The following is a 27,479-nucleotide window of genomic DNA, read 5'->3' on the forward strand; positions in this document are numbered from 1 at the left end:
CCAGTAGGTGGCATTGTCTCTTGCAAGCCTCAGTCTCTGAATTCAGGGTGGTGGAGGTAGCCAGTGTGAGAGGGCTTGAGCTTCTACCTGAATCCTCCCTGCTCTTAATCTGTCTGAGTTGGAAACCAGATGCCTATACAGTTGCAGTTCCGTGTTGATAGCTATGCCCTCTAAAACATTGTGAGAAAAAAGTTTGAGTCATCACAGCTGGAGGTGGGGGAGTTAGAAACCAGGTACCTGATTATCCACAGAACAGCGCTGGTAGCCACACCCACCAATAGATGTCAAGTATGGTTCTCCAAGATGGATTCCATCTGTTTTCTGCATTGGGTGTTTGGTGAGGTGGGGGATGCTGGGGTGACCTTGTGCTGTGGCCAGAGCTCATTCTGGTGACTGCAGCAAAGACTCTGCATTCTGCACCACTGTGCAGGTTCAGGTCCACCTCTAATAATCATTCTTTCTTATTTTTTTTTATTGAATATCTGTCACTTAAAAAGCAGGAAAAAAAAAAACATAAAACACATGTGAGTCTGGGGAGTCCAGGGAAGGTGAACTAAAGAGCCACAGCTCAAATTCCATTAAAATCCCAATAACATTCTTCATAGAAGTAGAAAAAGCAATCACAAAATTCATTTGAAAAAATAAGGAAACCAGAATAGCCAAAGCAATTCTTAGCAAGAGAAGTGAAGAGGAGGCATCACAATATCAGAACTTACATTATACGTCAAAGACATAGTAACAAAAATGGCATGATATTGGCACCAAACAGACATGTAGAGCAATGGTACAGTCTAGAAGACACAGAGACAAACACACATAAATACAGTTATCTCTTATTAGACAAAGGCACCAAAAATATACATTGAAGAAAAATAACTCCCTCAACAAATGGTGCTGTGAAAACTGGAAATCCATATGTTGCAAAAATAAATTAACCCCCTATCTCTCACCCAGCACAAAACTCAACTCAAAGAGGATCAAGGACTTAGGCTCTAAAACAAAGACTATGCACCAAATAAAAGAAAAAATCAGGCCCAAATCTCTACAATGTCAGCATAGGAAATGACTTCATTTATGAGATTCCTAAAGCGTAGAAAGTAAATTTAAGAGCCAATAAATGAAATGAAATCTAACTAAAAAGCTTTTTCACAGTAAAGGAGAGAATGAATAATGTGAAGAGAGACTCTAAAGAATGGGAAAAAAATCTTTACCACATGCAACTCAGAGCAACTAAACTTCAGGATATACAAAGAACTCAAAAATCTTAAACACCAAAACACAAAAAAACCTAATCAATAAATGGGCATAGGAACTAAATAGACACTTTACAGAAGAAGAAATACAATCAGTCAATAAATATATGAAAAAAAATGTTCAACAGCTCTAGCAATTGGAGAAATGCAAATCAAAGCTGCCCTATAATTTTATCTCATATCAGTCAAAATGGCAATTTTCAAGAACACCAACAAGAATAAATGTTGGTGAGGTTGTGGGGAAAAAGGTACACTCATATATTTCTGGTGGGACTACAAATTGGTGCATGGTGCTGGAAAACAGTATAGAGATTCCTTAGAAAACTTGGAATGAAACCACCATTTGATGCAGTTATCCTACTTCTTGACTTATACCCAAAGGACTTAAAAATCAGCCTATTACAGTGACACAGCCACATCAATGTTTGTAGCAGCTCCATTCGCAGTAGCTAAACTATGAAACCAACCTAGATGCCCTTCAACAGCTTGGTGGATAAAGAAAATGTTGTATATATACACAGTGGGGTATTATTTAGCCTTAGAGAAGAATGAAATTATGGCATTTGCCAGTAAATGGAATAAATGCTAAGCCAAATAACTCAAACTCAAAGAAGCAAAGATCAGATATTTTCTCTGATATGCAGATACTAATTCACAATAAGGGATTAGGTGCTTAGGAAGAATAGAGATATTTTGGATTAGACAGAGGGGAGTGAAGAAAGGGAAGGGGTACTGGGTATGAAGGATAATAGAATGAATTGGGCATTAGCCCTATTTACATATCTTATTACATGCCTGATACAACTCTACATCATGTACAACCAGAAGAATGAGAAGGTATACTCCATGTATTTGATGTGTCAAAATGAATTCTACTGTCATGTAAAACTAAATAGAAGGAATAAAAATAATCAGAGGTCAGACCAAGTTAAGATGCTTCTGTCACAGAAAGTTGAGGTAAGATGTCACTTGTGCTGTGCTGGTCACATTCTCTTGATAATGCTGCTCTCGAGATTTGTTGTCTATTTGCAATTATGACAGCTTGGGAGGTGTTCATTTGAATCTCTGAATTTAGTAGGTTGCAAAGCAATCTGCTGACTGCCTGCTGACATTCCAGCATTCTGTAGGTGAATTCAGAGAGCACAGTGCTCCCAGAAATTTAATATCTTTTTTGGAAGCTACATTTACATTTTTGAAGAAGTACTGATAAGCAACAGAGCATACTGATACCTGCTTGGGTTTTGAAGACTCATGAGAGAAAAAGAATAATGTAAAATGTTCTGAAAAGTCCAAAAATGGTTTGGAATGTTTTTGTTTGTTTGTTTGTTTTGCCTGGGACACAGATAGTTGTCTAAATGTTGTGTGATTGAATAAAGAAGAGGAAAGGATAAATTAGTGAGGGCAGAAAAGAGCAGAAAGATGAGGAAAAAGTTGTTCAGTCTGTCTTCCCTACCCTCATATCCAATGTCCTCTGCATGTGAGTCTTCTTTACTTTCCAAGACTACCAGCTTGAGTTCTTTGGGTGTCTTATTTTGTAGGTTTTCCCTGTAAATTCTATAATAATCCTGCAGAATTGTTTCTGGATATTACCGATGGTGTAATAAAAAGGGATTCAGAAAATTATGAAGGTATGTAAACCTTTCAAATTAACATAATTCTTCCCAATTAATTTGGCTGAGTTTTAGCAATGTGGTGACTTATTAAAACATGACTTTGTGAATTTACATGTTATTGTAATGAACATATAGACTTTGTTGAAACTGAGTGCTGTGTGTATTTTTATTTAATTTATGAATGAACATCTGAATTATTTTTTGTACTCAAGCTTTAATTCTAAAGCTTGAGTACGAAAGCTTTTTGTGGGAGTTGTTACACAAATAAGAGGTCTCAGAAAAACTTGTGAAATCAGTAGTAATCTGTTGATAATGAGTTAGTAATTTGTGGCCTATTATCCACTTTTATTCCGAAGCTTACAAGACTGAAATGCATTCAATGACAGATGATTCAGAGATAAAAGAATTATCTATTAATTTTTCCAAGTCCACTTTCTACAATAACACAAAAACTGAATTGGAAGAACGCTCAAAGGATGAGAAGAAAATATGCTTAATCAGGAAAGAGATTCCCTATGTCACTTCCTTCAGCCATCAGCTCATTGGCCTCATCAGGCGTTCATTCCAAAAATTTATGGGTAATCCCCAGTACTGGGCACCTTTGGTAAGTGACATGTTTTCCCAATTATGCTATGAAATACCAATGTGGGAGCAATTTGTTTCTAATATGGACTTATGCAGGATTCTTTTATCTTCTACTCACCCTTCCATTTATTTGTCATTCCCACTCAGTTAGAATTTGGAAACAGCCAATCAATTCAGTGTATTGTCTTGGATATGAATTGTCCCCCAAAGGTTCATGGTTGAAGGCTGATCTCTATTGAGCAATGTTGAGATGTGGGGCTCTTTGGAAGTGGCTATATCATTTGACATCATCAAAAGATTAATGTATTGATGAATTTACAATTTGATGACATTATTGGGAGATGATGTAAACTATACCACTCAGGGCCTAGTGGGAGGAAGTAGGTCACTGTTGCATGCCATGGAAGGATGTATCTTGTCCCTGACCCCTACCTTGCTCTGTTTCCTGGCTGCTATGAGGTGAACAGCTTTCCTCCTCCATATCCACATGCTATGATGTTCTGCTTCACCTTATTCCCCCCGAAAAAAAAAAAAAACTCAGCCATCAGACTATGAACAGAAATATGACTCTGTGAGCCAACATAAAGCTTATCTCTTGTTGTAGTTTGTTTTCATAGCAATGACCCACATACTGACAAGAACAACTTAGAGGAAGAAAAATTTATTTGGGGCTCATGGTTTCAGAAGTTTCAATTCATAGAGAAGTGACTGCATTGCTCTTGGCCCACAGTGAGACAGTGCATCAGGGAGGAAGGGCCCAATACAAAAAGCTGCCCAGCTCATAGTGGGGTTCAGAAGCAGAAAGAGATGGAGAAGGGACCACAGGAAGAACAATGCTTTCAGGTCACCCCTGCTTTGCCCCCAGTGACTCATCTCCTCTAGCCACACCCCACCTACCTACAGCTAAAACCCAGTCAGTCAATTCCAGCTGGTATTGAATAATTAGGTTGCAGCTCTCACAACTTAATCATTTCACCTCTGAATATTTCTGCATTATCATAGGAGCTTTTGTGGATACTTCATATCCAAATCATAACACCGTCTTTCTTAGTTCTCTTAATTATATTGTCACAGTGGTAAAAAACAATGAAGTTCCTATGCATATAAATAATTTAAGTGGCTTCCTGGACTGCATAACTCAAAAATGTTTGCAATATATCAAATTCTAATGGATAATGTTAGTCAAAATTTTATTTTTATAAAGTGTTTGGACAAGAAAATATCAACAATTGTGTCATTTTCTAGTAGTTGTTCATTATCATTTATTTATTCATTCCAAAGATACATTCCAATATCATGTGTTGCATTTGAAGACTCTACTACAGTAGTTGGGTAAATGGGTTAAAAATAAAAATTCTGCTTGTGTGCATCTTATTTCCTTATGAAGGAAGTGAAATGATAGCTGAATAAAGAAAATACAGAGCATGTGAGATGGTAGAATGAACTATGCAGAAGGTTTAAGGAGTGAAAAGGTGAATGAAGGAAAGAGAGGGCTAGAGGTGGGGAGAAGACGGTTGATTTGCCATTGAAATCAGGTGTTGAAGCAACCTAGTGTCATTTTTTTTCTTCCTGATGGTAGTTTGTTCTGTCCACTGTCTGAGAGAAGAGACTGTAGGAAGAATGCTCTTCTTTATAATTGACCCTGCTCATTGATTGATTCTAACATTGGCAAAACAATACACAACCAAAGAATGTGCACTTTATGCACAGAAAGTAACCATACTTGAACAGATATTTACATTGGTTTTTAACTCTCTTAAATACTATGCAATGAAATTCTATTTTCCTTTTGATCAACTCTGTGGTAGTTTTCATCATCCTCAAATTTTGTATTTTGTTTTGTTTTGTTTTGTTTGCAATACTGGGGATTGAACACAGAACTTCACACACACTAGGCCATTGGGCTACATCTTCAGCCTATTTTTGTTTTTAGTTAGTGTTAACCCCTATTTCACACAAAACACTGGTTCTCTTAGTTCATTTGTCCAATATTTGTAGGGAATTCAATTCAGCTGGTTATTGTGGTTTATTATTTTTATGGTCAATCATTGTATTTCTGTGGAGTATTAAGATATGACATATTGCAGGCTTTAATGAACTGAATTCTCAGCATGAGTGGCACAGTTTTCATATTTAAGTGTTGTTGCTTTCTATGTGTACATGAGAATCTGCATCCCCATTACAGTGATGATGTTTATTGCTTCAGATTTCTTTAGTCCATGTGATTTGGCATTTCTCTCAAGTGCTTTAGTGTCCTGTTGTCCAAAGACAATATATTATTCTTAGATAATAGATTTGACATCATTTGAAAGAACGTTAGTTCAATTAGATGCATTAATTTTGGTAGCCCATTGTTCAACAGGAAGATGCTATGATAATTTGATTCTTCGGAATGATTTGTTCATTAGGCTTTTCTTACTTGTCTCTAAAACTGATGTTTAAGTGTCTTATCTAAGAAACATACAGTATTTCTGGGCAAGATGTTATTAGAACACAGATGTTTTTACATCAGAGTATGCGTGTTTTGAGCCTAGGCTCCCTTAAGAGTCAAACAGTAGGCCCAGAGCCTCCAGGTAGCACATTCAGCCTACTTGTCTCATCATTGAACTCGGTTCTCCAAAAGCAATTCCAGCAATGTTCAGCAAAGCAGTAGTCTACTGTAAGGGAAGAAACTTGTAGATCCCTGAGCTCAGTGGAACAAGTCTTGTTCAGGATTTTAAATGTTGAAATGTTAGCTCAGGAGCAGGCAAACCCTTTTAGGTAGAGGCTCAGAAGATAAATATTTTAGGCTTTCAGAACCACACATGGTGTTTTTCTCACAAGGTCAACTCTGCACTTCATTATAAAAGCAACCACAGCTAATATGTGAGCAAATGAACATGTCAGCATTCCACTAAAATTTTATTCATGGAGACTGAATTTTGAATTTCATATTGAAAGAAATATTATTCTTGACCTTTTACCCTCCAGGTATTAAAAAATTGGTAAAGCATCCTTAGCTTGTGGGCTTAACCAAATTAGTGACTGGTTTTGGTCTGTGAGCCATAGTTTTCTGATCTTGGTGTAAGTTGTTTTTTTTTTTTGTTTGTTTGTTTGGTTTTTTTAAGGTACTGTGAATTTAACCCAGGAGGCTTTACCACTGAGACACATCCCTAGACCTTTTATATTTTATTTTGAGCCTGGATCTTGCTAACTTGGAAGGGCCTTGCTAAATTGCTGAGGCTGGCTTTGAACTTGCAATCCTCCTGCCTCAGCCTTCCAAGTTGCTGGGATTACAGGCATGTGCCACTGAGTCTGGCTCTGACATAGGGTTCTAATATTGTATAATTTTCATTTTTCTAAGTTTTTGTAAATGGAGTTATTAAAAGTTTTAATAAATTCCTGCTGATAATCCTTTACTTATTGCCTTATTGCATTTTATTTATTGCCATGATTTCGACTTGACATTCAACCAGATGATATGTTGGAAGATATAGCAATGAATGGATTACTTGAAAAGTGAGGTGTTTTGTTCATTTATATCTACTTGGACAACATTATCACTAATATCTCTAAGCTTCATTGTTTCTACTTGCATATTAAACATTTGACTATGCATTTAATTATTAATTTGTTATAGTACAAGCTACAAACATCCCTTAGAACACACCATGATAAATGTTATTTGAATACATCTGAACAACAGCAGAATAATGTAGTTGGATAATTTCTTTATTTTACCTGTCTTGAACAGAGACCAGAAGACAGATGCACAAATCTCATAGATAGTGTCATTTACTCTGTTTGGAAATATTCAGTTTGCTCAATGGCTGGCTTTCTTTTACTTCATGCAAGAATAAACAACACATGTGAACCTTGTAGAGCCATCAGCATTAATTTTAGAATATTGATTAGTTGAAAGAAAGAGCAGATTCTGAGGGTTTTGGAAATATGACAGTGGAATGGATTCCCAAACCTACCCCTAATATTTGTCTTATTAGCAAAGAACTTTAGGCATATATCATATGTGAAACATTACAATGATCTTCTCTCCAGAATCTCATTCTTACAAATTATTCTTTACAGATCATGGTTCTTTTCTTTGCACCATGGCGGCCATTTTGCCAATTGTCCATTACAAATTAGTTCATGGCTTGACATTGTTGTAATATTGAGATTTTTTAAAAAACTTTTACATTTCCAAGATAACTGGATGGGTGTTTTATTTTCTTTACTTTCCCATCTTCTGTACTATTATAGTTAACCCATGTATAAGAATAATGCCTCACATGTACTCCAATATAGCCCTGGGCCTTATGCCCTCTGAAGCAACCTTAAGATATTTTTATTCTAAGAGCAAATGTAATGTTGGTCCATTTTCTCTGGGAGACATTCACACAGACTGAATAGATGAAGATGGTAAATAAAGGCAAAGAATTGGCAGGTCAGGTATGCCATGTTAACTGAAGGTCTCAACGGTTGGTATTGAAAAATGAGCCACGTCAGAAAAAATAATCACTGAAGCACTTGGATGCCCCCAGGTGGTAATGTGCTTTGGTGACTGTGACAATGTACTTTTCCTGTTCAGGTGGAAATTCAGAACAGTTTGAATAGGTGCATATCACTACTTACTTATCATTCAAAATTCCATTGATAACATTTTTGAGTGGCATTAAAATTTTACTTATCTCTTCATTTTGCAGTGATTGGGATCAAATCTTGAGTCTGGCAAATGCTAGGCAAGCATTCTGTAGCTTAGCTACATACCCATCCCTGAAATTTCATTTATTTCTAACAATTATAGTGAAGTCATCCAGTTTTAATTTGGACTCCTTGAAATATTAAACTGTTCACATTCACTGGCATGAAACATGAGAATTCAGTTCAAGTCAAAAGTCTTATATTGTTCCCAAAACATCTTCCTCAAATTACTTTCTCATGCTGTTAACCTATGTGACATTTGTGGACAGTGCCTGGTGGACACTGGGAAGAATTTTAGCTTGTCTGGTCATCTGCTCCCTTGTCCTGTCAGTACTCAAAAAACAGAATCCTTACATTTTCAATTTAACTTATAAAGTGTCTAATAACAATCACTGTTTGATAATTCCTCAGTGACTATGGTCAATCTCTTTAATATGTATATTTCAGTGGAGAGATTTCATTAGGTAATAAATCCTTACTTGTAATTGAAACTCTTTCCTCTCATTTTTCACTTTTCTTTTTGAATAGATAATTTCCTCATTTGTTGACGGACTGGTTACAGGTGTCATGTTCATTTTGCTGAGGGATGCTTGTTCTGAAATCCATAATAGGTAAATAAATTTGGATCTCATTTTGTGAAAATGCCATCACTTTATTTAAGCCCATGAACATCCATTAAGATTTCAAATTTATGACAATACAGAGTAAACATTTCTGTTTTATTATGGGGTAAGATTAGTTAGTGGATTGCAACTGAATGGAAGAGTTAATTTTCAGTTTCAAAATTTATATATGTGTGTGGTGGTAAATTACACACATTACATGCACATTCTAACCACTTTAGAGTGCAGAGTTAGTGGCATCAAATACATGCATGTTGTCACTGGTCAACACCATCCAACTCCCAACCATTTCTTTATCTTCTCAGGTGGAATCTTCAACCCACCTTAGAGTAACTACCCACATCCATCATTGCCACATCTGCAACTTTCTTGTTCTGAATGTTCCCATTCTTGAAATCTCACCAATGTGAAGTCATGCAATACTTCTCTTTTTTATTACTGCCTTATTTTCCTGAGCATAAAGTCCTCAATTTTCTTCTAAATTGTTGCAGATGTTCTAATTTCATTTCCTTTTAAGGCAAAATTGTATATATGTATAAACTACATTTTATTTATCCATTCATTCATTGCTGAAAATCTGGCTTGCTTACACCTTTTGGCTATTGGAATGATGTTGCTATAAGTATACACACACCTACGTGAATCCTTCTTTCAACTGTGTCTTAGGCAGATACCCAGCAGTAGAATTGCTGGATCATTTGGTAATTTTAAAAATTTTTTGAAGACCTGTCAAAATCTTTTCTACTGCATTTTTCATTCTTACCAACAGCACACAGAGTTCCAATTTTTTCACATCCTCACCAAAACCTTACTAATTTTTTTTCTTTTTAAAAGACAGAGATCCACAGAGTCTTTGGAGAAATGTTTGGTTTAAGTCCTTTGCTAAATTTAAAATTGTTTTGTTTGGTTTTGATTGAAGTTTTTATATTTAGGGGTTATTCATCCCTTTCAGATATATTGTTTAGATATATTTTATACCATTCTGTGGGTTTCTTTTTACTCAATTATAAGGCTTTTGTGCAAGGATGTTTTTAATTTTAAAATAGTCCAGTTGATATGTTTTCTTTGGTGGTAATCAGGCAGTTTTCTTAATTTTGGCATTTTTTGTGTGACTTGCGAGTGTAGGATGTGTGGATGGGAATGAGTTGTTCCTGATTCTCCTATGCAAAGCACTCTAGTCAGTGTTATGATCCTGTCTAATTTCAGTCATAATGTGCCCTTAACTTATCCCATGAAGACATTTTCAACAGCTGCCTCAATTTCTAAATAGATTCTCAATATCCCAGACCTCAGGATTCTCATAATTTATGTATGGAGAACCATTCCTCACTAGATACTGGGCTCCCTGCTTCACGATTATGGCTATGTTACCTCCCAAGGTCCAAGGGCCAGAGGAGTGGATGGTCTCATCTCCATTTTACTGTTGAGAATAGGTGAGCTTGGTCTTTATCTGAGGAGCTAATTCAAATAATGAGGAGATGGTGCTTTGTTGTTGTTTTTTTTTTGTTTGTTTGTTTGTTTGCTTTTATACTGGGGACATAACCCAGGGACTCCTAACCCCTGAGTCACATTCCTAGCCCCTGCCCATGTTTTAATTATGTTTTATTATGAAACAGAGTCTCGGTTGCTTAGGGCCTCATTAAATTGCTGAGTCTGGTTTCAAATTTGTGATCCTTCTTCCTCAGTCTCTAGAGTCATTGGGATTTTGGCATGGGCCATTACACCTAGTGAGAAGAATTTGAGAAAAAGAAAGATATCAATTTACTGTTTTGCTATCATATGAGAAAAATACTAGACTAATATTTCCAGAGCTATTGTCTTCTGTACAGGTCAAACAAAGGGCTTTTAAAGAAAAGTTCTGGGACAGACTCATTATGTGCCCCTTAAAAAGTATGCATAATGTACACATGGTGATTGAGGTAGCTTTTGGTCAGAACTGTTGGTACTGGTTCCCAGGTCTGAACATCTTAATGACACAGATTTTCTTATTATTAATAAGCTGATGAGCATAATAACCATGCCTGAGACAAGAAGAATGTTATTCTTGATTCCACATAGATAGGGAAGGCAAGAAGTAAGAGAGTAAGGAAAAGAAAAAAATCATTTTTAAATACCCCCCCTGGTTTTGAATAGCCAGATGCCTACTGAATGCCTAAAGTGAACCCCAGATATAGGCCAATTGGTTTTTTTTAATTTTTATTCCAATTTGTTATATGACAGCAGAATGTATTACAATTCATATTACATATATAGGGCACAATTATTCATCTCTTCTTGTATAAAAAGTATATTCACTCCATCGGTGTGGTGTGTTCATACATGTACTTTGAATAATTATATGCATCTCATTCTACCATCATTTCTAACCTCATGTCCCCTCCTTTACCCTTTCAACCCTTTGCCCTATCTAGTCTTCATCTATTTCTCCCTTTGTAGCCCTCCCTAACCCACTATGAATCAGCCTCCTTATATCAGAAAAAAACATTCAGCATTTTGTTTTTGGGGATTGGTAACTTCACTTAGCATTACATTCTCCAAATCCATGTCTTTACCTGCAAATGCCATGATTTTATTCTCTTTTATTTTGGACTATGTGAAAATGGCCTTTATGTGTGCTTCATCTACCTCTCCTTTAATGATTATATGATTAGAGATTGATTGTTTTTACTAGAAAATGATGTCTCAGTGACTTACATGAGAAACCTTCATTTTGTTTCAATTGTACAGTCTGGAAGTCTGGGGTCAGAGCCCCCTTCCAGCAGGTCAGACTGCCATGAGGGTCCCTCTCTGCCTGTAGACGGCTGCTTCCCTCCGTATCTCTCATAGCACCGAGTGTCTGGGGCTCCTTCCTCTTACAAGGGCACCAATCACACCACAGGGACTCCAATCTCATGACCTCATCTAAACCTTATACTCTCATAAGGACATACTTCTCAGTACTCTGGTACTGGGGGTTATTTCTTTAACATAAATAAAAACAAAAATTAGTGAATACAAGTCAGTGCACAGCAATCCACACAGAAATTTCAATATGTGCTATCATGTGGAGTAACTAGGGCACCACTGAGGACACACAGGGAGAGACCTGATGAGATGATGCTTTCCTGTCTGTTTAAACCAGAAGAGTTCTATTCTGGAAGGAGTTCTGTGGGAAGAAACCAACCTAACAGTGTGACTTGACTGAGCTGCTTTTATTCCCATTCTCTCCTGACAGAGCACTGATGCTCTTCTACCAAATACCCTGCCATTGTGACTTCAGCAAATGGACAGTGCAGCACGTTGTGCTCCAGAAGAAGCGTTTTGTGTGAGTTGGCCTCTATTCAGGGAAAGGGCAATGCTGGCTGGTGGGCAAACTATTTTCATCCTGTACTAGGCCAGGGATTTAAAAATGGGGATTACTGGAAATTTTCTTTCTTTTTCATTACTATTCCATTCCTTATTATTAAAATTGAAATTTAAATTGTATTTATTTATCGTGAACAACACAAGCTTTTGAAGTATATACAAGGATTACCAATATTAACTGAGAAAAGCAGTCTTAAATGGAGTGGAAAATCAAGAACATGTGAGGGCTGCTACTCAGGAAAAAGAAATTTCAAGGTTGAGGTGTGGTTGACTAATCCCAATTCTGCAGAGAAAGTGAGGAATAAAGAGAGAAAGACGTGTCTTTTGTTTTTAGAAAGTAAGGATCCTCTCAAGAAAAATTCAGGAGATTTGGTAGACATTTAACTGTTGCATTAAGCAGCAAATTGGAGATGACTTATGAAGATGACAAAGTATGTAGCCAAGCACAGCCCTGAGTGGGTCACAGAGTGGAGAGAGCCAGAGGGCAGCCTTACAGGAAAGAGCAGGATGGTTTTATTCCTTGTATTGTTCAAAGATGAAAGAGACTTACCCATGCCCACGTGCCAGTACAAGAATCACCAGAAAGGAAAAGAATGAAGACAGGGATAAAATGGTTTGGAATTTGGAAAAAGAGGTGTTTGGAAGAGCAAAGATTAAGATTTGGTATCTGACAAGGATGTATTGTTGGAAAGCATGATCACTAAAGAAGAAAATCATTCATGTTTTAACATGAGAATGGAATTGAAAAGAGTTTGGAGGATCTTCAGCTACATTGGAGGCTTGGAGGGTAAGGACATCACTGTCACATTGCAAAGTGAGGAGAAGATAGTCCCTTGTACCACTGAGATTAGTTCTTTCTTCCCGGGGAGCCAGCCTCAGAGGGAAAGCAGAGTCTCTGAGGAGAGTGAGGAGATGCAGATTCTGCATTGCTAGAAGGGTTATATGGGGCCAGAGTGAGCAGCAGCAGGAGAGGTGCTGATGCCCCATGGGAGCTGAGAGGGGAAGGGCCTGGGAAATCAGCCCAGGGCTTGTGGGCAGCTGCAGGGTTAGACCTGGTAGCACCAGGAGTCTGCACAGCAGCCTCTCCTCTGGGCTCTGCCTTTGTAAACTAACCTGACGTGTTGGAATATATTTGTATTCTATAGACATGAGTCCACCAATGGGTATTACAGAGTGTCATCTTATTTCTTTGGAAGTCTTTTGTCTGATTTACTACTCGTGATGTTCTTGACAAGATTTTTATTTATTTGTACACTATACTTCATGGTCGGTAAGTAACAAGACAAAGAGGAGGTGTCTTTACTCTTGGATATGTGGAGAAGTTAACTTTGCTTGGCAAACATGTTTTGGGTTCCCCGAACTGTAAAACAAGCTATAAGGGAGAAAGCACATCTCTACTGTATATTCTCTAAAACAGCTAGTTATATGTACATTCCTTTCTAGACTTTTTTTAAATGAACTTTAAAAACTACTTATAAAACTATAATTTACCTGTTGCCACTATTTAAACAATACAGATGCTGTGTGTTTTACAAAAACATAGACTGACTTTTTAAAACTATTTGAAAGCTGGAATATTTATTGTCTTTTTCTACTGTTTTTCTCTCTCTACATGTATCTCAATATCAATATGAAATATAGATAGGCAGTAACATCTATAGTATGTGTAGATACATATAGAGAGGGACAAAAGCCTTTATACATATATATTCTCTCCCTGTTCACTTTTCAAATGAGAGGAAGATGGTAACTTGGGGGTTTATGGATCTAATGAAATTACTTGTTTGATGAAGTAGACAATATCATTTGTGCATAATTCTCTGGCTTCACCCCAGACTTATTGAATTATCATTTATATATGTTTTACAGATAAATACCCACCCCCACCACACACACACACATTCTCACACACCAGAAATTTCTTTGACAACAAAGTGTAGAATTTGAACTAATGATGGTGTTTACAACCTTCTGTTTAACAAATAATATGTATGGCATAAGAATTAGGCACGGGATCTAGAGCCCTAGATTCCTCATCGTGTTCTTGTAGCTGTTCCCAAATCCTCAGATTATGTGACACAGAATATTAACTCATGATAATTATAAAATAGTTTAAGAAACTTAACAGCCCTATTCTGAACCATAGAACCCTACAGCAATTTGTCTATAAGGACTTAAATCTGATAATACACCCTCTCAATTATGTGATGGAAGCAATGAAATTGATGACCTATGGTGTTGGAATAGTGAGTGACTTTTTAGTCCTGTTAGTATTGTTTTCTCAATGTTATACTGATATTGGCACAATAAATATTCCTTAATACACAGGGAGCTACACTGGACTAATCCCTTCTTTTTTAAGGATCCTAGCCAGGAGTAAAGGCTTTCTTCATCATGTTCTTAACTCTCCTGGCATTGGCTTTTTCATCCATTTCCATGACCCTGACCATAGTAGCAGGACACACTGACGGAAGTACAGTAATCCGTATCATGGACTTCTATTTTACATTTATGATGGTGAGTGTGTACTGTGCTTCTCTGGGATGTATTTTTGCCCTGTTTCTTCTGCACTTCCTGTCATGTAAACATATATTTGAGGATTTGGTGGGTAGGACTCATACTTTCAGGAGGCCACAGACTGAAATATCCTTTACATTAGAGAAGAAAACACTTTCCTCCCTACTCTTATCTTTTCTATTTTGCTTGTTTCTAATGTACTTACTTAATTTAGGCACCATGTTCTTACTAATGTTCTTTTAATAGAGACTTTTTGGTGACATATTATGAAACCTTGATAAATTAGAACTTCAAAAAACAGAAAAATTAGCTGATTCCCTCACAAAGACATAGCTCTCTGCCTGCCTTTCAGCCTGGTTTTAGAGAACTGCGGGCTGTGTAAGCACCAAAGGTGGTTTGGTTGGATTCACTACTCCCCAAGGTGAAAGTGAAGCTCCATGAGAAGTATAACAATGGTCTAGTTCCCATGCTCTCGCATGCTAAAAATGTTTTAAAATTATTGGAAATTCTAAAGTCCATGTAAGAGATTCTCAGGATCCATTGTTCTGGTTCCTGAGAATCTCTTATATCAATATATTTTTCTTTCATCTTTTTAAAATAAAAATATGGATTACTAAGTCTTAATCATTTATGCTTTCAAAATTAGCACAAACATAAATGAATCAACAGATATACAGTTTAAATGTCCACATTCCATCTACTACAACATCAGCTATGGAGACATGCTCAAATTATAGTAGGAGGAGATGTCTTCCAATGATACTTATGAAGCACATCCTCTCTATTAAAAACTGCTTATTATTAAGTTATAATTATTCATAATATTAGGGTTCATTTTGGCATAATCATTCAAGCATGGCTTAGCACATACTCTTGCCAAAGTTTCGTTCTCTGTTTCTGAATTTGGCAACTACCAATGAATATCATTGAGAAGTGATAAGTCTTATTTATATTTTATCTACTGTAAAGGAAATGTACTTCAATTAAAAAAGATGTTTTGTTTGATTTATTGATACTTTGATTTTTTATTTAAAAGTCTCCATGTAGAATTTTAAAAGCCAGTCATAAAATCACATTTTATTCAGAGAGGCCATATTATTCATCAGACACTTTTAGGTTAAGTCTGATGTTTGCAGGCACACCAACACTTTCATTGGTTTGCATATTCCTGCACACCTCACCCAGTTAGGACAAGAGTGAGGTGGAACTCAGCCTTTCCTCTCATTCATCTTCAACATTCCTTCCTGAGTCAGCATTGTTATACTGCTTTTTCTAGCATTAAATAGAGGGATTTACCATATTTTCTGGTGTACTACACTGCATTTTTAAGTTTATCGATTCTAGCCTTTGAAAAACCTGAAGCCTGCAATTCTGAAGCCCAATTTAATATTAACATCATGAATATAAAATGCAAAGACTGTAAATAACAATACTTATTAACATATGGGAGTAGAGAGGGGTATGTGATGCTCAGGAATATTCTTCATATGTTCCTAGATTTTCAGGATTATTAGGGGCAACACATGGTAGGGATATAATTAGAATAGTGAGCACAGTAAGGCCCATAAATACTTGCATTGTGCATTCTAAGATGCAATCAACTACAAACAGAAAACTCACGAAAAAGAATTGTGTGTGTACTAAATATGTACAATTTTTCTATTTTTATTCACTATTCTCTGAACTACTTAGTATATATGGTTATACATACATGGTAAAAACTACCCACATAGCATTTCTATGCTATTACACAATATGATAAATGTGGAGGTGATTTAAAATATAAAGGATACATATATTTAAAATATAAACAATTTACTTGGGATTACATGCAAGCATTATGCTATTTAAAAATAAAGGGACTTGAGCATCTATAGGCTGGGGTATCTGTATGCATGGATTCTGAGCCTGGGCTCTCTAGAAACCAAGAGACAAGTATACCTCTTAATCTTCCATTATATACAGTTGCAGAGAAAGTTGAGGACAATGAATTGACCATTAAGGATCTTCCAAATAAGTGAAATATACAACATAGTTTATAAAATAGTATATTTTCCTTAACTTAAAATAGTAAACAGCCTTAGCCATGCAGAGGTTGAACATGCAAAGGAAGGTTAATGTGTAGAATAAGTGCAAAAATTTCAAGAGTTGTTCCTAGCAGAAATGTTTAGAAGATTGTAGAGCTCTTGGAACGCATCTTCTTACAATTCTTCTTGAAATCCTTGAACTGTTCTAATTCATACTTTTTCTCTGTGTAGATTCTTTTGGGTCTGTCATTGTATTTTGGAATCAGGACACCTCAATTCTCATGGGTTCACTTCTTCAGCATTCCTTATTATGGCTTTATGGTAAGCTGTCCTTTTCTGCCCTTATGAGTGTGTCTCCAAGATGGGAACAGAGAAAAGAAAACCTACACATTTTACTTTCCCTGGTATGACTTAGGACCATCTCCCACCCAAGTATTTCCTTTCAGGAGAAATAGATGGAGAATCTCTAATAGCCTTCATTAGCACAAGGTCAGGAAGTCATCTGGGGTTTTCCTTCTGTCTTCTTGTTGTTTGAGGGTAAGAAAGGGTGGGGAGAATAAATCTCATAGTAAAGCAGAAAGATTGATGCAAAACATTGTTTCTATTCAATAAAGAAATGAGAAGATGGGAGACTAGAATACATAGATCATGTTGAAAGGGAAATTATAAGAGAAACAAAGGCTATGTAACACTCAACCCTGTTTAGCAAGCTACTCAACTAAAAAAATGGTGCCTTAATACATTGTAACCAAGATTCTATTACCTATCATTATAAGTGGTTTTAATGAAAAGAACAGGAAATGTCATTACAACAAGTCTTCAGTATTTAATGAACAACAATGTATCATTATAATTATAAGGTTGTAGGATTACACAGAGAGAGCATGATGGAGGGGCTATGAGGTTATCTAGCAAGAATTCTTCCTTCTTGGCTAATTGGAAACAACATCCCAACCCTGGACTTCTTGATTAACAACTTCAGTCACTTTGTTGTGACAGACTGCAAAATGAAACTTGGTTTGTCTTTAAATATCATAGTAAGTTTAATAAACTAACCCCAGAAAAGCAGAGGCCAAATGTTCTGTTCAATATGCAGATAGCAAGCCACTATTAGGGACAATAGGGGTGAAGAATAGAAGTCGATTGGAATACACAAATGGAAATGAAGAGGAGAGACAGAAGATGGTAATAGAAAGGACAATAGAATTAATTGAACATAACTTTCCTAGCTTTGTATTTGAATATATTACCAAGGTAACTATGAACATGTACAACCATAAGAACAGGCTCCTAATTAGAATAAGCTGTACTCTGTGTATGTATAATATGCCAAAATGCACTCTACTGTCATGTATATCTAAAAAGAACAAATCAAAAGTTACTATAAAGACTAAACTTGAGGATTCAATTGTGACAATTTTTCGAAAAGTTTTTGAAATTTAAAACCATCATGACTTGCTTTTTGTGTTACATAGGATTTGCAGCATAATGAGTTTTGGGGAAGAAACTTCTGTCCAACACTCAATATAACAAATGGCAATGACTGTCCTGGCTATGTAATGTAAGTTGGTGTCCAGTGTCATAAGGATTTTCCTTTTTCTGCAATGAGATTCAGCAAGTCCCTTGGGCTGTGACTGTAAACTTGACTGAGCCCATTAAGTGTACTTCCTCTCCTCTTAAATGAATATGATATCTATACCTTTTTGGATCATTTTATGGATTAAATAAGAGATCATATGCAAGTTGCTTAGCATAGTATCAAGTAACATGACTGCATTCAATGACTGATAGCTATTGTATGTGAAGAAATAATTTTGAAAATATTGTTAGTCCATAGGTTTTTTTAAGGAAAGCAAATAAATTGACCAAAATTTCACAGATGCCAGGAATAAAGTTATATTTTCTGCTTAATTTCAGATGTTCTAGTGAAGAATTCTTGTTAATGCAGGATATGGATCTCTCACCTTGGGGCTTATGGAGGAATCATGTGGCTTTAAATATTCTGATATTTATCTTTCTCATAATTGCCTACCTAAGAATGTTATACCTTAAAAGAAATTCTTAAATTTCACTTTTATTTACTGCTAATTATTTTCACATTTAAAAAGCATCCTAATTTACTTTAAGTATCTAATAATTTTTTGTCTTTTGTTCAGTTCCATCTCACTGTTGATCAGGAACAATTATTTTCAACAGAAAATCAAAAACCAACAAAATGAATCATGCGTCAAAGAACAAAAACCAAAATATAATGCTATTTCATATTGTATTAATTTATCTCACCAGAATGTAAGTATTAGGAAAAATTCAGGCTAATTTATTGACCTGAAAAAGAAAAACTTATCTCTAGAAACTCATAACAACTTTCCATTATCTCTGGCATCAGGTTCTCTATGCACAAAATGAGTAGGCAGGTTAGTAGCCCTCCAGTTTTAATAGTCTATGAATCTATATGTTCTGCCATTAAATAAATAAAATGTGTAAATGTTGTATTAGAAGTATGAACCTTGAATTATTCTGGAAAATCAGTGCTTCTTGTGGAGTAAAAAAAAATCCATGATGATAAAAAATCATGTCTTGGATAAGGTAACTGAGGGTGATGGAACTTACAGATATTCTATAGTGGAATTGTAAAGGTTTAGGGATCTTAACTGGAACCCTTGGGCTGCAGGTGGAATTGAGGGCCAGGGTCTGGGGATGAGGCTCTTGTGCCATTTCTGGAACATTCTGCCTCTGAATATTCACTTCATCTCCTTGCATGTCTCAGTGGTATATAATCTGGCTGCATCAGAATCTCCTGAGAGCTTTGCTAAGACACAGATGTCAGGTCCTGCCCCTCCCACTACAGGAGCACCTGCAGAGGTGCCTCCATGAAGAACTTGTCAGGGCATATTGTGACCTTTTCCAATGTTCTTTCAGCTCTGAAAATGTTATGCTTATGGTTTAATAACTTGGAGATCTACGCAAGATCTCCCCAACATTTGCACACTGAATTTATTTCAGTTTTCTCCCTTAATTCTTTACTTGTAGTAGAGAACTATTTACCAGTACTATGAATGTGTCTTTAAAACTTTGTAAAAGAGAAAAGTACAGTTCATTGAGTTGGTATCAAAATAAGGCACATGTGCAGCCATCAGTCCAGGTCAAGAATTAGAATGTGACCAGCACAGAAGACCCCGCATGCACCTTCCCAGTCACTGCATCCTCTTTTTTCCATGGCCAGGCTTTTGAAATGATCCATGTATGTTCCCCTCTCTTGTTATCAGAACATCACTGCTGCTCAGGTTTGTGGGTTATTTGTTTGTTTGATTGTGGTTTTTTTTTTTTTTGTGCACAGGCACATTCTTAAGTCTCTATTACATTTTAAATAAGCTTTTAATATTTAAATAATTTTATATTTACAGAAAAGCTGCAAAGATAGTGTGAAAATTTCCACATGTGACCTTTGCCCAGATTTCTTTAATGTTAACTTTTTATATTCCAAGCTTCACCAAAGATCAGAAATGAACCTTGAAACATCCTTGTTGATCAAACTGCACAGTTGCTTCAGATTACACCATATTTTTTTTTACAAATATTATTTTATTGTTCTGGAATCCAATTCAGGATATCACAATGTGTCTGGCTCCCCTTTTCAGAAGAAAATATAGGAATGATGGGATCTAAGAAATTGCCAGATGTAGACCCCTGCTACTGTGGTGTTTTGGAACATCATTTAGTTACCACTGAATACCTTGACATACTGCTGCAATGTCAATCTAGGGACATGGCTGTTGATGTTTATATTTTATTTAAATAATATTATTTACTTTTATAAAATTTGACTAATGCATCTTTTTTTTTGTCTTTCATGGATCTGTATTAATATTTATGCACACGTATACATACACAAATTTTTTTTTTAAACTATACAAGGAAACTTTAATTTCACAATAACAACAATTATAATTTAGTATTACACATGTAATCACAAGATATTTCTTTTACCATTTAAGGAGAATTCCTTTCACAAATTTTAGTATCAAATTTTGTTTCCAGATACATTTTTTCTGTTAGGTATTTCCGTTCAGTTCCAATGTTAGCATCAAACCCCAGCCAATCTTTAAAGCTCTGGCTACACTTTTATTTCTTTTTCTTGTACTGTTTTACACAAATTGAGAGAAAAAAAATAGAAACTTGAAAGAGCTATCACTCAAAAAGTCATACAATTTATTACTTAATTCATTTTAACTGAAATTCCGTGGTGTCATTGTATTTTTACACTATTTATGGTTAATACTCATGCATTATTGACCTAGGCATCTTTGATAGTCAAGGGTCAGTGGTTTATCAGATTTCTGTTTGGATCTCACCTTGACTCAACCATTTCATCAGCCTTTGATAGGGCACAATTCTATTTTGAATGGAAGCTCTTTGTTAGAATGAACTATTTGTTCTGTTACAATTAAAGTATCTCATCAGATAAAAGGGATGACATTGTAAATGTTTGATCCTTGCTCAACACAAGGATCTCTGAAGTTTAATAGAAATACATACTCAAACTATTGTTATTGTAATTACTTATTATAAAAAAAAAGACTAATGCATCTTATAACATTGTTTTACCAGGTTATTATGTAGATATCAAGGTCAATTAATTTTTTTTTATTTTTGGTATAATTTTTCCTCTATCTATATAATACAGTTCTCTATATTACACATTTCATTAAACAGAAAAGAATGCATATCCATATTTATATACAATGTACACCTGCCAGTTTATAAAACAGCCCAAATTATCAATATCTTCTTTTAAAATTATTAATCATTAAAGGGGACCATATCTTATTTATTCTTTGCACTATAACTGCCTTTTAATGTATTTTTATTGTGGCAACAAACACACAATAGAATTATCATCTTGTTACCTTTTAATTGAAGGAACATTAACAAAATGTGGGTTAATTTTTCATAAGCTGAAAAATTAAATTTTAGTTTATAGACATTTACTTAAGAACATGTATGTATACATATGTAATTTACTTTTATTTCCTTGGATGTCAGAACTAATGTATAATGGAAGGGAACCAATACATTATGCAGAAATAAATGAAATGTCAGTTGATATTTATTTTCTAGTTATTTCCCTTGGGATACCATTTAAGACTGCAAGAAGACTGCTGCTATGGAAGGTTCCTCAATATGTTTTGGAGGGAGGGAGAAGGGGGGAAAGTTGGTAATTTGGAGAGATATTAAAGATGAAGTACATGTACTACTTTCTCTGACTTTAAAGTCATGCTCATGCACCTTAGATCTCAAGTTTATTAGAGTCTATTGCATTTACATACATTTGAAAAGCATAATACTGATTTTTGAAACGTCTTTTGGTGACTGTATGTTCAATGGCTTTACAAGAGAATTGTCAAGGGGATAGGAAGGCTGGAATTTGTCAGTGGATCCTACAATGCCTGAGATTGGTGGCAAGGTAGATCTACTGAGGGCCACTTCTATTGCTTGAGCTGGCAGCAGCAGGTGCTGATGTTGAGCTTTCAGTATGGTAATGCCCTTCCAGGAGACTGGGTCAGCTAGAAACTTGGTGGTAAAATGATGACATGCAAAAACTGAATGATTATCCTGTTGTCTTTGAGGACGACTGCACTGGGATATAGGTCCTCATGGAGTGATGCTTTTATATTGGCTGTGACTGTTTTTGCCCTTTGAGAGCAAAGTCATTGAAACAAAGACCATTGTCACCTACAAAGCCCAAAGTATCTGCTGACACTTTATATAAGTTTGCAGAAACCTCCATTAAACCTACAGGAACAGTTCCCCAAAGTTGGAATACCCAGGTCCATGAACCAAGCAATACCAGCCTCTCGCAGCATCATTTCCATAAACTCATTTGCAGAATTTATGCTTTAGGTCTCTGCACCTTTAGGACCTGATGTATTAGAGGTCCTGAATCCTGAAGATTAGGTAGACATGGGCATACAGGCAATTTTCTATGAAATCTAACAGTGTCTGCCACTTAGTCACTTTGGGATTTCCACAGTGGTGTCACAGCAGCAGAGAAAGGAGTTATAATATTGGTCATCCCTGTAATCCTGAAGGCTGGGGTTACTGCCGTATAATAGGCAGAGAATTCACAGAAGTAACTCAGTGTCTCTCTGCAATCAAGTCTCTGAGGCCTCCAGAGTGAAGGTGTGGATAAGTATACCAGAAAGCAGCTTAGAGTACAGCTGAAGCAATGGCCAAGTATGAGGAAGTTCTAGAAAGGATGGCGGAAGACACATGTAGATAAATATGATCATGATCAACAATGGGATCCAGCTAGTTCCACTGAACCTCTACACTTCTCCATGTTGTGTTTTCTAGAAACTACAAGTGGCCTCTCCCTCAAGCTGTCCAAGTGGACTTAAAGTGAACATATGTGGATCTGCATCTTGTGAGGGGTGGGCTGAAGTAGGTGCTGTTGTGCTGTCACATCTCTGTGCACATCCACTTTTGGTTGAAGCTGTGGTGGGCAGTTCTATGTGAGCTGAGCTCATTCCAACAGCATCCCTTCTCCACCCTGCACCACACCTCTCTCCATGTTTCTGCTCTTAGTCCTGTTTTTATGTGGTAAGGTCCCCAGCTTGCAGGCAAATGTGTTGAGGAATTTCAAGGGTAACAACACCCCTTGAGAACTCATAACCAGCAGAAATAGGGTCGAGCAGAAATGTCAAAGCACAATGTTTTTCAGACAGGAAATTATGGAATGCTTTCCTTCATGTGGTCAGAGTAGGAATCTAGATGGTTGCCTGCAGAGTCAACTTCCACAGACCCTGGGAATTGGCCTTTACTCCTTTTCTATCTCATTTTCTAATACAGGTTTCTAACATCAACTGCCTATAAATTACCTGGAACAAGTCCTTGTCTTGGCCTCTTTTTTTTTTTTCACATAAATGCAAACCCAAACACGTTGTGAGCTGGGCTCTTCTAATTTCTTTCTCTCTACCTCTCATTATGGTTTACAGGATTGTAAAATGGAGTGCCTCTTCCAAAGAGGAAGGATTCCCCATGTTACTGATTATTGTCCCCTTACTTTTTAGCTGCAACCTCTTTTTTTACAAACCAACCCACTACTCTGAAATTTTAAGTGCACTTAACCAAAGCCAAACCCTCCAAATTCATGTTGAGGTGTCCTGTTCAGGAGCCAACTGTGTAGCCCTCATCCAACACGGGCTACTAAACCAGGGTCACTCAGGTGAATTTGGGTTAGCATGAAATAATCATGCAAACACACACAAAAAGTACGTTTTTCATGGGTGGTGCAAAAAGGCTTTTCCACTTCAGATGTAAGCTCCCACAAGGCAGGCGAGAAAATCAGGGGAGGGAGATGGGAGAGAGGGCGAGAGAGAGCACTTTTTGAAGCTCAATTTATCAATGGGGGGGCAGGTATATTTGATGGAATGTTCCATCAAAAAAAAAGGAAAGGGTAATATTACAACAAACAGGTGGGTGTAACTCAGCCCCACAGAGTGACACCCAATCCCAGAGCTACACCTCACCTGGCCCACTAAGGTAAGTCCACATGCATCACAGTGGGTGCAATGCCAGTTCAGTACCTCTTTACTCAAGACTCAAAAGATGTGTGCATAGCTCCTGTTCAGGGTGGCTTCCAACAATATCTAGAACTTTTGTGAAGCCTGGCTAATGAAATGTGAAAACATCTGCACACTGTAAAATGTGATGAAAACGTGAAGGTTCCATCACTTCTCCTTTCACTCCTCAATAGAAGGTGGCACCCACCCTCCCTAAATGAAAGGAATTGTGAACAACATAGCTATCAAAAAAAAAAAAAAGACAACCTGAAATGAGGGCTGGAAAGAAGAGAAAATTAACATACATTAGGTCAAGAACATGTATATATCTATGAGCACATAATTATTCTGACGTTTGGCTAATGTCCTTATGCTAAATTTCCAATTTTCCATGAATTTCACTAGAACAAACAGTATGTAAACTATCAAAAGCTGCCTATAAGACATGGTATATCAGTTTAAAATAGTTAATGGTGCTGTGGTTCTGGTCACTGATGTGGTCAATTAGTTACTCGGCTACCTCAGTCATGGGGGATAGACACACAAAATCAACACAAAGACTCCAGGAACTGGTGAGAGAACTGGCTGGATACCCACCTCAAGTCATTGTCCAGTAGCTCAGTTTATTTTTAGAATACATGCAATTTTTATAGGGTTTGAGTGGGGTGTGCCCATAAATCATATATATAAGCAAGATAGTATCCATAAGCCAATCATCTTTTTTTTTTGAATTTTTTATTTTTTTATTGGTTGTTCACAACATTACAAAGCTCTTGACATATCATATTTCATACATTAGATTGAAGTGGGTTATGAACTCCCAATTTTACCCCAAATGCAGATTGCAGAATCACATAGGTTACACATCCACAATTTTACATAATGCCAAAATAGTAATTGTTGTATTCTGCTACCTTTCCTATCCCCTACTATCCCCCCTCCCCTCCCCTCTCATCTTCTCTCTCTACCCCATCTACTGTAATTCATTACTCTCCTTGTTTATTTTCCCATTCCCCTCACAACCTCTTATATGTAATTTTGTATAGCAATGAGGGTCTCCCTTCATTTCCATGCAATTTCCCTTTACTCTTCCTTTCCCTCCCATCTCATGACTCTAGTTAATGTTAGTCTTTTCTTCCTGCTCTTCCTCCTTGCTCTGTTCATAGTTGCTCTCATTATATCAAAGAAGACATTTGGTATTTGTTTTTTAGGGATTGACTAGCTTCACTAAGCATAATCTGCTCTAGTGCCATCCATTTCCCTGCAAATTCTATGATTTTGTCATTTTTTATTGCTACATAGTACTCCATTGTGTATAGATGCCACATTTTTTTTATCCATTCATCTATTGAAGGGCATCTGGGTTGGTTCCACAGTCTAGCTATTGTGAATTGTGCTGCTATGAACATCGATATGGCAGCATCCCTGTAGCATGCTCTTTTAAGGTCTTCAAGGAATAGTCCGAGAAGGGCAATAGCAGGGTCAAATGGTGGTTCCATTCCCAGATTTCCCAGGAATCTCCAAACTGCTTTCCAAATTGGTCGAACCAATTTGCAGTCCCACCAGCAATGTACAAGAGTACCCTTTTCTCCACATCCTCGCCAGCACTTGTTGTTGTTTGACTTCATAGTGGCTGCCAATCTTACTGGAGTGAGATGGTATCTTAGGGTGGTTTTTATTTGCATTTCTCTGACTGCTAGAGATGGTGAGCATTTTTTCATGTACTTGTTGATTGATTGTATGTCCTCCTCTGAGAAGTGTCTGTTCAGATCCTTGGCCCATTTGTTGATTGGGTTATTTGTTATCTTATTGTCTAATTTTTTGAGTTCTTTGTATACTCTGGATATTAGGGCTCTATCTGAAGTGTGAGGAGTAAAAATTTGTTCCCAGGATGTAGGCTCCCTATTTACCTCTCTTATTGTTTCTCTTGCTGAGAAAAAACTTTTTAGTTTAAGTAAGTCCCATTTGTTGATTCTTGTTATTAACTCTTGTGCTATGGGTGTCCTATTAAGAAATTTGGAGCCCGACCCCACAATATGTAGATCGGAGCCAACTTTTATCAGACGCAGAGTCTCTGATTTGATATCAAGTTCCTTGATCCATTTAGAGTTAACTTTTGTGCATGGCAAGAGGAAGGGATTCAGTTTCATTTTTTTGCATATGGATTTCCAGTTTTCCCAACACCATTTGTTGAAGATGCTATCCTTCCTCCATTGCATGCTTTTAGCCCCTTTATCAAATATAAGATAGTTGTAACTTTGTGGATTAGTCTCTGTGTCCTCTATTCTATACCATTGGTCCACTCGCCTGTCTTGGTACCAGTACCATGCTGTTTTTGTCACTATTGCTCTGTAATATAGTTTGAAATCTGGTATCGCTATACCGCCTGATTCACACTTCCTGCTTAAAATTGCTTTTGCTATTCTGGGTCTTTTATTTTTCCATATGAATTTCATGATTGCTTTATCTATTTCTACAAGAAATGCCATTGGGATTTTGATTGGCATTGCATTAAACCTATAGAGAACTTTTGGTAATATCGCCATTTTGATAACGTTAGTTCTGCCTATCCATGAACAGGGTATATTTTTCCATCTTCTAAGATCTTCTTCTACTTCTCTTTTTAGAGTTCTGTAGTTTTCATTGTATGAATCTTTCACCTCTTTTGTTAGGTTGATTCCCAAGTATTTTATTTTTTTGGAGGATATTGTGAATGGAGTGTTTTCCTCATTTCCGTTTCAGAAGTTTTGTCGCTGATATACAGAAATGCCTTTGATTTATGCGTATTGATTTTATATCCTGCCACTTTGCTGAATTCATTTATTAGTTCTAGTAGTTTCTTTGTAGACCCTTTTGGGTCTTCTAAGTATAGAATCATGTCATCTGCAAATAGTAATAATTTAAGTTCTTCTTTTCCTATTTTTATGCCTTTAATTTCTTTCATCTGTCTAATTGCTCTGGCCAGTGTTTTGAGAACTATATTGAATAGAAGTGGTGATAGAGGGCATCCCTGTCTTGTTCCAGATTTTAGAGGGAATGCCTTCAACTTTTGTCCATTCAGAATGATGCTAGCCTGAGGCTTAGCATAGATAGCTTTTACAATGTCAAGGTACCTTCCTGTTATCCCTAGTTTTTCAAGTGTTTTGAACATAAAGGGATGCTGTACTTTGTCGAATGCTTTCTCTGCGTCTATTGAGATGATCATATGGTTCTTATCTTTAAGTCTATTGATGTGGTGAATAACATTTATTGATTTCCGTATATTGAACCAGCC

The 27,479-nt window shown here is 36.5% G+C and overlaps 1 long non-coding RNA gene across 2 annotated transcripts in view; it reads right to left on the minus strand.

The window, feature by feature from the left end:
* LOC144366778 (uncharacterized) overlaps nucleotides 1-27,479 on the minus strand; it is an 87,976-nt gene that overhangs the window by 20,182 nt on the left and 40,315 nt on the right. The window contains exon 2 of one of the 2 annotated variants that reach the window (XR_013425923.1): nucleotides 238-488. The exons of the other annotated variant lie outside the window; for it this stretch is intronic. This is a non-coding gene — a long non-coding RNA (uncharacterized LOC144366778). The remainder of the gene's footprint in view (nucleotides 1-237; nucleotides 489-27,479) is intronic. 2 annotated transcript variants of the gene reach the window in all.

Source organism: Ictidomys tridecemlineatus, chromosome 9 (assembly GCF_052094955.1).
Source record: "Ictidomys tridecemlineatus isolate mIctTri1 chromosome 9, mIctTri1.hap1, whole genome shotgun sequence".
Lineage (NCBI taxonomy): Eukaryota > Metazoa > Chordata > Mammalia > Rodentia > Sciuridae > Ictidomys > Ictidomys tridecemlineatus.